Below are 14,786 nucleotides of genomic sequence, written 5' to 3'. Positions count from 1 at the left end.
TTCCTCCCCTAAAGAAGCAGAAAAGAACAGACAGAACTATTTGAGAGATGAAGGGCGATAGTGATAGGGATGAAGGTGGCGGTGTAAAAAAAAAATTACTTGCATCAGCTCTTTCAATTACATTTTTTTTATGTAGTCCACTGTCACAGGATGGAAACCCGTTATACTTTGTGGCACGGGCAGAGGCTCTTTATTTTTCTTTCCTTTTGCATGCCTCAACATAATATATGTCACAGGATGGAGGAGAAACTATTAAAACTTCTGTGATAATATAAGCAGGTGCAGATCACCTCACATGAAAGGGGCCTCCGAGAATGGTGGGGAATCCCTGCTTTTGCAGCTCGACAAGGTCTCTCCTGTTGCTAAACAAATCAGTCGGATTAAGCAGGGACCCCGTCTCATTCTTAGTTTTCCTCTTCATACCTGTTGCTAAGTTACGTTATTTGCCGTCCTATATATGAAGCAGGTTAGAATAAATTGGCCCTCTCCTCCTATCTTCGGAGATAAGACCTTGGGCCGCAGCCTCCTTAGCCCACATCTTAATTCAGCGCTGCTTGGCCACCAGCTCATTAATGGCCAGAGATTAAGACCCGCAGTAGCAAGAAGTCCCTTTTAAATGAAAAAATATTGGGAAAGATGGTCAGCTTGATGAATGTAGCTCAGTTTGACATTATCAATATTTAAAACCATGCAAAAGTTGGAAAAAAAGTGTGTTCCAGAATGAGTAAAAAGCCCGACCTGCTCTGTCTCACTTTGTGCAAGAACTTTTTGGCAGTTTCTTGGAACAGGAGCTTGTGGGTAAATGCAACATTGAATGGAAGGAAGGAACAGCTCAAACGGACCGTACGTAGGAAGGCGAGACAGGCGCATGAGCAGCTCATGTGTCTGTCTCGCCTTCCTACACGTCCCGTCCGTTTGAGCTCTTCCTTCCTTCCATTCAACATGAACCAGCCAGCCCGAAAAAGCTCTCTTCTTGAAATGCAATATTATGTCTTTTGCTTGTCACCATACAGTGCAATAGCGCCTATGTGTGTGTCAATTTTTCTGCTGGATTAAAATTTCAGAAATTGTTGAGCACTCTTTCTGTGAATGTAGCTTTGTTGCATATGCAAAAAATATATCTTTCATTACCTTTGAAATAATCCACAGAAGGAATTAAGGGTTGAGCAATGAATATGGGTTCTGCACACTATTCGAAGCACTGTTTTATGTGTTTAAAAAAGCTCGCGCGGTAATAGGTAGTGTAATGTCTGTGATATTGTTAGTGGCCCCAGGTCCACCAGGAGCCAGAGACAGCTTGTACACACATGGCAATGTAGTGGACCCACGGACGGCAACGAAAATGACAGGAAAACAAAACAAAAAGAGCATCCTACATGAATGGCATTGTTTAATGCCAATGGCTGGCAGCAAGGTGTGGGACAGCAGCGTGCGTCGCCTGCATGTGGCTTGGAGCGCTGAGCACTTGCGTCGGATAACATACGGGCTGGCGGCTGGCAGGGTACCATGATGCGTTGCCGAATGCCAGTCTCACGCGGCCACGTTACCTGACCGTTCCAGCTAACAACGGCATCACTGTTCGGATGCGCACGTGTGGCCAGTCCGCACGAGCTGTCATCCACATCTACATCATTACAATGCATTTTTATTTGCACAAGGTTTAATGATCATTAAATTTAGTCCCCAGTGTCCGTTTATTAAAATTGTACTTTTGACAAATTAAATACACATTTGCAGAAATACATTTTTAGTTCATTGCCAATATGCTACCCCAAATATGATTTTGAGCACTGATCTTTGAAGGCAGCTTGAAGTGTGCTTGAAATATATTTTCAAGGAATATCCATTTTCATAATTGAGGTATACTTTAGGCACATTGCTTTCACATTTACAAAAGTACATTTTAAATTCATTTTCAAGATGCTGCCCCAAATATGATTTTAAGCATGGTTTTTCTAAGGATGCTTGAAGGGTGCTGCAAATATATCTTCAAGGGCCACCCATTTACTATACCTGAAGTGTACTTCAGACAAATTTATTTCATATTTGCAAAAGTACATATTTAATTCATTTTAAGTATGTAAAAAATGCCTACATATTTTTTCACCTATTTGAACTATACTCGAAATGTACTTTAAGATACGATATTTTTGACACATTTTAAAAATACATTTTGAATATTCAGCAAGGAATTTGATGAACATATTTCAGACATATTTTGAGCACATTCGTGAATACGAATTACATTTAAAATGCGTAAAATATATGCCGCTGTGTATTCCAAACGTACTTCTTTTTGCTAAGGGGCAGTAACAGTCTCACTGGTCTGGGCCGTGAAGGATCGAAATGATGATCTTTCCATAGGGGCGCAACGACGAAAGATGGCCGTATGCTGAGCTACATCAGCGTGTAATACCCCGAGATGGCTGAAATTTACCCTGTGTGTTTCATTAATGCGCGTATTTACCTCTTCCTCATTTCATTTCATTCTTCTGCGCTTTCTTTACAGCGAGGTTCAGGTGTCCCCAAATACCTTGTTGGCTGCCTCGGAAGTTACGCACGGGTTGGCTTTAAGACCTAATGCACTTTATCTAAAAAAGGACATTTCAGGATTGTGCAACAATGTGGCGACTCCTTTTGGTAAGTCCGCTTGGGCAACCGCCCTTGGGCGTAACCGTCACGCTTAGCTGGAAGAGACTATCCAAACCATGGGAATAAAATAATGCAACCCTTACAATCAGTGCCACTTTTGATGCCTTGCACCCCTCCGGGAGGATTTTCCCTGGTCTTTTGGTGCAATTGCATTGATCCACACGGTCAAACCCGTTCATGAACATTGCGTGATGTCCGACGGTGTCCTTGGCGAAAGTTGGCGAAAGTTGGCACAGCAGCATTCTGCCTATAGTGAAGACATGTATATCATATATGTCCCTCCGCCCACAAAAGATCAGAGCTTAACATTGTCCACCATGGCAGACATGACCTTTGGTTCGACTCTTAATCTTTGGATTGACCTTTGACCGATGAATGTCAGCGTCTTCTGCTGGGTGTCGACTAGCCAAGCTGCCATTAGATGTCAGCAATCGTTCGGTGTAGTTAGAGTAACTCTATAGGTGTAGTAATATAAAGGAGCTGCGTATGCCACGGCTCGTCAGTCTATGCCTCTCGAACGGGACTACAAGTTCAAGTAGGGTTAAGGAACGACAGTTTTTGTACATTTTCTCGCATTTTCTTGCTCGACTGTGTTTTGTTGTTCTGGAGGGGGGAAGGAGGGGGGGGGGGGGAGGTTACGTAGAAGAGCCAAAACGCTAGTGTTTCAAAAGAGGACTGCTACGTTGTAAAAGTATTGCCTCCGTGCATTCTCCTGCGGCCAGCGCTGCTCGCACCAACAAGCCTACAAGCACATCACATCATGTTTACGCCATCCCAATGCGAGGCACTCACATCAGAACCTTTTTCTTTTCCTCTGTTTAATTCTATCTTGGCCTTCTGCAACGGCACACAGCGATACCCCACCCCTCTTTCATCTAAGCGTGAATTTTGCAGAGGGTGCGTCCCTCACCACGCTACAACGTCGCCAAAATGCGCTCTGGGACAAACTCGCCCCTCCAGCAACAAATCAGCTGTACTCCCCTCTTACATGCGTGCAAAATTAACGACCGACAGACGTGCGTATGTGTACTTTGATACCGAACCACGCACACTTCTATGTATAATTCGTGACCTGCGCGGCCCAGAGTGGACGTGAAAGGTGTCCAGCCAGGAATAATGCGAGAGGGAAACGAAGGGAGGAGGCAGATATCGGGCTCACGCTGGCTTGGCACATCACCTGCTCCACGAAGTGACGTCACGTATCGCCCCCTTGACAATGACGTCACGCGCGACGGCACGCGACGCAAGAAGGCCAGCACGGCGACCCGGCGGCCCGGAAGGTGGTGTCCCCGTTGCCATTTATAGGTTCGGGCGACGGCCGACTTTCGCCGAGTTCGGCGCGCGCTCGGCCCTCCGATAGTGAACGAATATACCTTGGATCCCTCTGCGAATAATTTCTTTTTGTATTTGTTTTTTCTTTTTGCGAAACTACGTGCGTGTAGCGAGCGTGATTAAAAAGGTGGGCACAAAAGATGAATGCTTGAGAGGATTCTATCATCACTGCTTTTCTTAGCAGTGTCGCGATAAGAATAAAAAAGAAACAGTAAGAAGAAGATTGAATCACCTTGCATAATCTTTTCTCAGCTTTGAATCGATCTCGAAGTAGCGTATACTGACGGCGCACTTAACTCCGAGAACGTCTTCCGTAATGACTTCTAGTTACCGTTTTCCGCCCGGCACTTAGAAGTAATTTCACGTCATGTCCTCGTTACAGTTCGCTAGAATTTCCTTAAGGCTATCATGCGGGTACTCATCTCATACTGTGTACGCTAAATAATAATAACAGAAATACAATAGCGACGGAAGGACACTGAGAAGATTACCAATCCTTGCGTTTTTAGTTATGCATAATATCATCGCGGATGTGCAGCGTTCAAACTCGGGACGAAACAAAGATTGCTCACACGCCGCTGTACTTATTTTAATGGTGGGGAATGATCAAAACACGCCTCTTAAAATCGCATGGTTGCGCGCAAAATACGCTTTAATAACACCTCGAAACACTGCTCTTGTTCAAAAAGATAAAGGTGCTGAGAGGTAAAATTTCTTATTCTAGCATGGCAGTCAAAAACATGAAGCAAAGACCCGAAAGCAGCGGCGGTGAAAGTGATACTCTAAGCAGTTCTTTTACAGTTAGCACCTGGATACGAACGGACAGAGCAAAGAGACTAACGGAGAGACATACGACATCATTCTTAGCAGTTTCTTGCTCTATTCCTCTCAGGTCACCAACATTGATGACATGTTTGCAATTTGTTAAATGGGTGGGGCCTTTCGTAATCAAAGTCTGCAATACTATCATTGAGTGAAAACATTATTGAGATAAAGTTTCTCATAAAAGGAACATCATCGCTATCATAGCGGGGCTTAATAGCTGCTCATTAAAAAAAAAATACTTTATTGGTACATGAGCTATTGCCAACTGGAAACGCGGCGATACTTTTCAGCAGTTTTCAGTTTTCCCGAAATCAATTTCGCGCTGCGGTGATACGTCAAACTAGCGGATCGGGACCGTTGTTGGCGTTTCGTCGGCACATCATGGCGTTGTTGGAACCTTGCTGCATGGATATTTAGAAGCTAGTGCTATAGAAGAGCAGCTGAGCGTCATTTCGTTATATATCTGCTGCTCGCAATACAGACTCGCGGCAACGCGGCTCTTTTTAGGCACTGAGCGTATACATTCCTTGGAGAGGTTATTTACATGGGATAGAATTCCTATGTAAAGAAGAAGCGCCATTTGCAAACAAGCATCACTGAGTCCACATTACTAACGATGACCATGAACGAGCGAAGCGTTTTGTGCATCACTGGTTCTTAATGACAGGTCTTATTTCGACACTCGTTTACTACGGTGTTCTATTACCCGCAGAACGTGGGATCGGCTGATAACATTTCATTCTGAACAACTTTGCGCTTCTTCATTTTCCCACGCCCCCCTAGTAACTTATCGGACAGACAGACGAACGGGGGACAAAAATAGAGTAAGTCGAGGTAAAAAAAAAAATCTATACGAGCTTCACATACATCTCTACAAAGCCCTACCGGCTACTGTTCCCAACCTGGAGGCGTAAGGCGCGGTTAATTTCTCCGATGAGTGCACGAGAATGGGGACCTCATATTTCTCGCTTTCCACCTGTACCCACGATTAGAAACTTATGTTCCAAGGCATATGATAACTAAATATTCTCTAAACTAAAAAGGGCGGATAGTCTGCAGAGAAAACTCGGGTGACCGTCAATGGCAAATTTCAGTAGCTCCGCTTCAACTCATGGAGCATGAGATTCTGTAATTGCTGCGTAGCTCCAGTACTATACGCAGATAACTCTACTCATCGCTGCGCCATGCAAACACTGTACGAATGTTTTCGGCATTGAATTCCAACATTTTTTCATTTTCGAAGAAGCGCGCGCCAACAATAGCGCTCCAATTTCATGCCGGCCGTTTGCAAGCACATGTCAGTGGTTTCTTTTAAGCCGAAAGCCTTTAATGGCTCATATACTCATGGCGTCCGGCGTCCTGACCCACTATAGCTATCAATCAAATGGAGTCATCAACAAAAATGCACATCATAATTCTCCTTTTCTACTGTGAGGGAGTTAGTTAAAAATAGATAAATCCCGTCTCCATCGGGAAACGAATCTCCATTCCTTGGATCCACAGCCGAGCGCTTTAACCAACTATAGTCAAACGCACGTCATAATTCTCCTTGTCTACCTTGAGGATGATAGTAGCGATGGCAATGAAGCTTCAATTAATGATAATGACAATGATGACGTTAGCAATGATAATGACAGTGCATTTAGTTGATACTGATAATGAGAACGAACGTGATGCACCGTGTGCACGAGCAACGCTTAGGCTTTCGCCTTTCTGCAGTGTACGTTCCACAGTGCTCTCGGAATTCTTTAAGGCGAACGCTTTTCTTGGCTTATGGCGACCTTCGTGTTTGTTCGCCGGAAGTGTCCGCCGCATGGAATTCAAAGAAAAAAGATCTATCTCCACTTGGAGGAGGAAGAAAATCTTTATTTAATTAAAATTAAGGTAGACACTCCCAGGAAAGCCCCTTAGTCCAGGAGCCCTCTGGATGTTCCCTCTAGCTTGGCCCGCTCGACCAACTCTAGCCACAACACCGTGGTCGTAGCTGATCGGCCGGCTGCTTGGACAGAAAGGCGCCTCCCCGGAGGAGGGGGTTAAGCAGACCTAAGTGCGTTCTTGTAATTTTTTTCCTTTTTATTTTTTTGCACCCCCAGGAAACGAAAAACTGGCTCACACTATAGGCTGCTAACATTGAGAAACAACAGCCGCGCATCTCACGAATAATAGTAATACATACGAAACACGAAGACTGGGCAGCACTTATCTCTTTCATGCTTCACGTATCAAGGGCTTTTTAACGTGTGCAGATTGTTTATGCGGTAGCGTGCGCAGCTCGTCTAGTCGAAAAGGCATCGCTGTGGCCTTAACAAAGAATTGCGAAAAACGTGTCGGAAAAATTACGCACTCGATTTCTTATCAAAATTGTGACGCAACCATTTCCCTTTCATTTCATACCATTTCACTTCCATTTAATATCCATCTGCTAGCTAAGTGAGAGGCCGGTTTGCGACAGGGGTTCGAACCCACGACATATGTACTTGTAATTGCATGCCGTTCATTGTTGTGTACACCGAAAAGTGAGAGAGATACCACTCCTTCCTTTTCCCATAAACCAAACCAACCAAATACGTTTAATGCTTTGCAAAACTCTGTGCTAGTCTTTCGATGCCGAACATTCACGGAATGCGAAAAGCGGTGATAAGGCGCTATCAAGTGACTCTTAAGGCAAAGTGCTCCTACTAATGCTATGTTAAAACCTGCGAGAGAGACGTTGTGTGGTCTGTGAAGGTCCCACAGCATTATGTGGGTGACGGAGTATAATGATAAGATCATTGGCTAAATTTAAGCAATCAACTTTATATTTTCGATTTTAAGGGACAACCTTAATAAATCTCAGAAAATTAGAGGGCATGAACGCCGAGAGCGAGTCCAGTTTTATTTAAATAAAATTATAGTGAAGTTCGAAATATCATGCACCAAAAATGTTGATGTAAAATATTGCTGTGAGAACTTTCCAGCATTGCATGTTTTTGAAATGAGTTCAGTACGCTCGGCAATGTTGCCAAAAAAAAAAAAAAATACGTAAGCCTTTTTCTACGTTATGAATTACGTAAATCGAGTCTAATTTTGTGCATAAGAAATGCGAACGACGAAAATTTACAAATATGCAATGCTGGAAAGCAATATCATCATCATCATCATTCTCATCAGACGGACTATATCCTCTACCGGACGAAGGCCTTTCCCATTTTCCTCCACTTAACCCGGTCATGTGATAGCGGCATTCATAATACCTTATCCGCCCACCTAATTTTCTACCCCCGCCTGCTACGCTTTTATTTTTGGAATCCAATGTTTTACTATAGCGACCCTCGGTTATCCTCTCTTGGCCCCACATGTTCTGCCCACGAATATTTCTTCTTGATTTCGACTAGAATATCAGTAACTGAGTTATTTCGCTTACCCACTCTGCACGCTTCCTATCTCTCAGCATTATATAACCTAACATTTCGCGTTCCATAGCCCTCTGCGTCGTCCACAACTTAAGTAGAACCCTTTTCGTTAGCCTCCACGTTTCAGCCCCGTAGGTTAGTACCGGTAAGATGCAATTGTTATACACTTTCCTCTTGAGCGATACCGGTAAGCTGCTGGTCATAATGTGCGAGTAGGTTCAACATGTGCTCCATCCTAATCTTATTCTCCTAGTTATTTTATTTTCGTGGTCCGAATGCGCGGTTACTACCTGTCCTAAGATGACATATTCACCTACCCATTTTCTACCTAATATTTTCTAAGCGCTGCCTAATAGGTAGCGCTGCGCTACCTATTTTAAACTACTGTTCCTTTCCTAGGCTCTCCAACATCACCTTAGTATTCTGCATATTAAGGCCTACATTTCTGCTTCTCCTCTCTAGGTCATTAATTATTCGTTACAATTGGCCTACTGAGTTAAGGCAATGTCATCAGAGAATCACAGATTACTGGGGTATTCTCCATCAACCCTGATCCCTAACAGCTTCCATTCCATATCCCTCTATAAGTCAGCTATACGCCCTCTATAAGTCAGCTGTAGATAGCACTGGGGAAATGGTGTCTCCTTAGCACCTTTCTTAATTTTTAGTTTCCTTTAATTGAAATTTATTTGGAATCTTACGAGCTTAAGATGCGTATTTTTGATTTTGAATATTTACAACCACATGAACGAGTAAGAAATATAAAAAAAGTAGCATCACCGTTGATGTTGACGGCGGTAACTAAGTTGGTAACTAAGTTTCAGCTCATTACTAGTCTCAGGATAAAGCTATACCACCTAGTCTGTCCGCCTTGCTATACAACCCAATCGGCAAAGACGTATGTCGTGAAGCCTTTAAAACACAAATTATACACTAAAAGTTGCCGAGGTTCAACTACCACTGAATCACGTTTCACGAGCGTTACCATTGGCCGCAGCCGCATGCAATCGCTGCCGCTTCGGCCTTTGCTCTCTTCCACGCTTGCTAAGTTGCTCGGCAAAGTCATAGTCTAGCTTATTGCAGTTTGATGGTCTCAGTAGCCTGCCTGGCACGGCTGTGGTCTTCGTCTTTATAGCGAGAATGCGTATGTGTATGCCGTATTATACCCAGGGTAAATAAAGGAGCGGCGAAGATAGAATTTAATGAAGACGATGGTGTTCAATGCATAACGCAAGAGTGTTTTGCATTTGGGACTTGATGAAGACGGCTTTTGCTGAAGAGCATGAGAGTGTATTGCGGTTTTACACGAGGCGTGATCGGCTACGGCGATAGCATATTGCTAGTACTCTCACGCCTGGGCACGATGATGAAGGTGACGATGCTTACTGCACAGCGCGAGTTCAAGGTTACAATTGCGCAATCTTCTGCCCTTGAGGTCTGTGCATCAAAGCAGTACAACTAACGCTCTAATATCCGCAGCATTGACCGCGTGTTCGGAAGACGGGATTCTATAAGTAAAGGGAAAACAAAGCTTGAGTGGCATTCCCTTAGTGGCACGCTCTTTCTCTCGTGTAGTGAGTGCCCTGTTGCTGTCGCTTTTTTTTTTAAGTTTCCTTAAAGGATTGCAAGTAATTCATCTAATTACGCGAACAAGCCTTATTTTACGGCACCAATATAACATGTTTAAAGAAAAAAAAAGTAGCAGAAGTCTGTTGCTCCCAGCTCTTGTGCCGTGAGATTTACTACCATGTCTCAGCTATTACCTACTATTTTTTTCACAGTGACAGGTCTGTAAAACAATTTTTGAGCTTGCGGCGCCCTCGCCTGTTGTCGGCGCAGAACGTCATAACACACAACTAAATGATGTCACCGCGGAACCCTAATCGAAATACAGGTGGTACGTTTGGAAAGTTCAGTCTCACACTCCTTTATTTTCAGATAGGCTTAGTGTAATGGGGACTATTCAATTTAGACATGCAGGGAATCTGCGCTAACCAGACAGAGCTGAAATTATTCAACTGCGCGCCCAAATACTGCTCCCTACAGTGGCTTCACCCGCGATACACGCTAACCGCACCCGCTGCAGTGGCGCATTGGTAAAGGTGGTCTATTGTTGCACCCTAGAATGCGGGTTCGAATCCGGGCCGCAGCGACCGCTTCTCGATGGTGGCGAAAAGCAAGGCGCCCGCGTGCTGTGTGATGTTAGTGCACGTTGAATACCTCAAGGTGGACTAAATTTCTGGAGCCCTCCAATACAGACGTCTCCATAACCTGGTCGCTTTGGGACGCTAAAACCAGAAGCAATACCAAACTCCCGATACCGCATTCTGAAGGATTAGAGGTGCGCGTTTGGCTGACAACGTTCCCAGCCAATAAGCTCTAGACGTTGGCCGGGTAGCTGACGCATGCCGCGTCTGATTTTGATAGAACGCGTAAGCTCACGCTTGCAAGCGCACACAAATGACCGGCGTAAAAAAGCTGTACGGAAGCGCCCATAAAAAGGTCGCTTTTCTTGCTCTACCCTCGCACAACTTTTTGTGGCCATGCAGCCAAAGCTGTTACACAGCCGAAACGCATCACCTCGCTGCAAAGCAGAATGCAATATAGTCTCTTCAGAAATTTCTCGGATCGTTCTATGGAATATAACATCATTACGGAAACATTCGCGTTAACATTGCATCAGGATTGTACTACAATACCAGCTAGCACAGCGCTACTGTAATGCATTTAAAAATCGGTACAATAAGCGGTGAAAATGCGATGGCTGCGCCATCAGTGAGGAGCCTCATGAAGCATATGTCAGCATCTTTTTCTGCGTCACCTGACCCACCTACTTACTCTCTATGGCTTAGGTCATTCTTGTGAATCAAGATTTGTGAATGAATGCTGCGTATACTCGCCGGCTTCTGTACGCTTTCGCAATCAGCCTGCTTCGACGAAGGGATATTCAGTAACCGGGAAATTACGTTTACTTAAGCTTTCAGGGGTGTAAAGAAACGCATTTATTCGTCGTTGGCGGATCGAAAGCTATTTTTTCAAGCAATTGAGTGACTGAAACTGAAACCGTAACTCAGGCCAGATATCACAGAAATGCATGCAGTAACATGGTGACGAAAGCTCCAAAGCCTTGTCTGTATAGCCACAAAATGTTGTCCGGGATCATATGATGTGTGTTACCGCGCTGTAATCGACTCGGCGAATATCGTCGCAATGTTTCCTACACCGAATTAACTCATGCTGGCAGCGCATGCGCCGTAGCAGGTTGGCGCTTCATAGCTGGCTGCACGTGCCACTTTGCGTACCCATAGGCATATTGCTCGTTCATCTTCCATGTGTTGCGCGTCTCTGATATGATAAAGCTCCATTGTCCAACATAGTGTCTTTGCTGGTAGGTGCTGGTAGGGGGCCTCATCACATCTTCTATCATGCAATGAAAGAGTAATTACTCATTGACATCCACCAAAGCGCAGCCATACGTCTACAAAGGAAAGCGATACAGCTTTCTCAAAAATTTCGTAGCTAAAGAAACATTCATTCTGGTTACGGGGACGATATTATGCATTCATGCATCCTCTGCCAAAGAACACCTGATAGTTTTCTTGTGTAAAAATCGTAGAGTTGTTTTCATTTCTCCTCTATTTGCCCATCGCCCCACACTTCTCCCCTGGTCACCATGTTCTTGCACAACTCTTCGAGCTGCATTTTGATTTTCGCGCCCGAGACACGTATCGACGGGCTTAAACTGCTAGCGAAATGAGAACCCACAATTATGTTGTACACGGCGCCGGGGTAAAGCTCAAGCTTTAACCGCTTAAACGCGGTCAATTTCTTCCCATCACGTCCACTTCTTCATGAGCCTCACCCAGTAGGTACGCCTTGCATTTAAAACCGGTACACGGTAATTGGAACTGGAAATAAGCGTCGACTGTGTTCAAACACGTCGTTTTCGTCACGCCCTTCTCGAATCCGACGAGTTCACAAACGACGACCGCAACCCCATTCTGGCCCTCCGAAAATCGTTCTTCATTCTGAGCACGCGACTGGTTCGCTAAGTGTTTTCCGCGTTCTTCTTCCCCCGCTAGCGTTTACTTTGTCCGAGTGCATAGAAATGCGAACGTTTGGTTGGCTCATGGGGTGAGGAGGTTAATCGGCGAAGGAGAGAAGGACGAGCAACTGCGGTTTGTTGCCGGCAGCGGTGTGGAAGCAGGGGGTGAAAGGAGACGGCTCTCTGGCGCGTGTGGATAGGTCGCGAGTGCGCGTAAGTGCAGCACACATCTCGCCTCCACTCCGATGCGAGCAATTTGAGAGCACAGTGTACGAAAGCTTTCACTTCCGCTCTTCGTAAAGAGCTAGCTGCGTGTCTTTTCTTTTTAATTCACGATCTCCTCTTTGGGACCAGCGGGTAGCCAAGGGAGGCCGACATTGATGGACAGCTTTGACGTCTCTTACAAATGGATCCCATCCAGAGGGACGGCGTGCAGTGTGCGCTGAGGTTCGCCTCTCACGCACAGATACCACTGGCCCCGCCGCGAGGCTGGACCACATCCTGCGGTAAATGATCACGCCAGCGGCGTCGTAATTGAAATAGTACAGGCGGCGCATCCTCGCAGGTCCGCCGTAGTCCCCGCGCTGCAGGCCGGTCTGCCCCTGAGCACCCATACCTACAGTACACCGTTCTTTGATTTTTACAGCAATTAACAGCGGTTGTAGCCAGACTTGTACGAAATCGCGTGCCCATTGCTCGAAAGACGTCATCAAGCAGCAAGACTACATGATCCTCAATCGCGGAACGGGACGGTGTAAAAGAAATCCCGACAAAACTTTGACGCATTATTATCAGCGAGCGTTTGGGGACTGATGGTGTCCGCTCCAGGCATGTAGAGCATGTCATCGTCGCACATGGCCTTGAACTAAGAGCTTCTCCTGATGGCCCAGATTCCCTACTTAAGCATGTTTGTGGGAGAAGGATATTCTTTAACCCCTAAGCATGTCCACAGCGGGTAATACGAACAAAAGCCTAGTTTGTACCGGTCAACCCTAGAAAAGGCGGATGCTCGGTATTGATGCCGGTAACCCTTCACTTGAAACGTGCAAACCCGAGCTTTATTATTATTTTGTTTTTGTCCTACACTGCCCTTTCGTGACTCAGCCTCTTGCGTCTTTGTCACAGCCGAAATGACCATCTTCCGCGAACTCAACGCCTCTGAATATCGACGCCAAGTGCTGACAGGATGCAGTAATTGCGTTGGCTGCTCTTGTTCTGCGGCTGCACTTTTCGGTTCCGGCATTCACCATTTCCCATACTTGTTCACCATATACTTTTTTATGGGCAGCTGTACTACAGCTGATCTACATTGCCGCCATTGTGCAGCTGCAGCTACATTGCAGCTCGACATCGTGAGCAATACTGCCACAAGGGCAGTACCAGCGCGATTCCTGCGAAAGTACACTAAAATATATTGAGCAATTTGAAGGTGATCCTTTCAGTCTTCACCTATCGGATTAATGCACTTCCTTGTAATTTATTCTCGTATCAAGGGCCAGCGAAGTGTACGTGCTTAGGTATCCGCGTTTTTTATTTTCTCCTGCTATGCGCTGTGATTTCTTTTCAGATGAGGCGACCGTTACGCCAGAAAAGTTTACACGCCCGCTCCTGCCGAGGCAAAACGAATAACCTTCAAATCGCGTTAGCCTCCGTGATAGTCTTTAAAAAAAATGTCGTTAGCTGTCACTTCTTGGCCTTCTCCACGCCTTCGAACAGACATTTCACTTTGCTAAAGCCAGGGTCGGGCTTAGGCGCTGCAAGGAGAGACCACTGACCGCAGCGACTCGGAGAGAATGAGGATCGCCGCGCCCACGAGCAACGCTTTCGAGATGAGATACACACATAAAAGAAAACAAAAAGTTTCATCCGCATTCGCCCCTTTTTTGCAGTGCTACAGCCCGCGCTACGTCTGAGATCATCGCTACCCACTATACCCGATGCGTGCTGGGCCAAGGGCGAGAGCTGCTCAATTATTCAGGACGCGCAGTTTTCAGTAGGGGGAAACAAAAAGGCGCTTAGCACGGTGACGTCACTCGCTTCAGCGGCGACGAAAAAATGTAACCGATGGGCTCGTCTTCTCTGCACCGGTGCCTCTGGAAGAACATTTGCAGGGCGGACAATAGGAATTGCAGATTGCGCGCGAATTCCTTGCTTCCACATATCGCCTTCGTGTTTGAATAAGTTGCGCATTCATACAACGCGTGAGCGAGCCAGAATAGATGAGGGGAGAGAGAATAATCTGGCGAAGCAGAGAACGTGGCGCTGGCGCTAACCGCCTTCGTAAACTTCGAGCCTTATCATCGTTCGTCATTCCCGAAGGTATGTCTTCGGAAATGACGAACGACGGTATCCAAAGAGAGAACAGCGTTCAGGTTCTCTTTAAAAATATTTATACCAGCTGTTCACGGTATATGATCAAGCTTTTTTAGCCTCTTACTCCCGCCATTGGCAGGGCTCTGGATTGAAACACCCGGCATATGATATGAGATAGGGACGTGACTTGAAAGGGCACAACGAGATTCAAATGGCATGCGATGGGG

Source organism: Amblyomma maculatum, chromosome 4, assembly GCF_055883805.1.
Source record: "Amblyomma maculatum isolate TAMU_Amacu chromosome 4, ASM5588380v1, whole genome shotgun sequence".
NCBI classification, from domain to species: Eukaryota; Metazoa; Arthropoda; class Arachnida; order Ixodida; family Ixodidae; genus Amblyomma; species Amblyomma maculatum.
Note: the sequence above shows the minus strand (reverse complement) of the source record.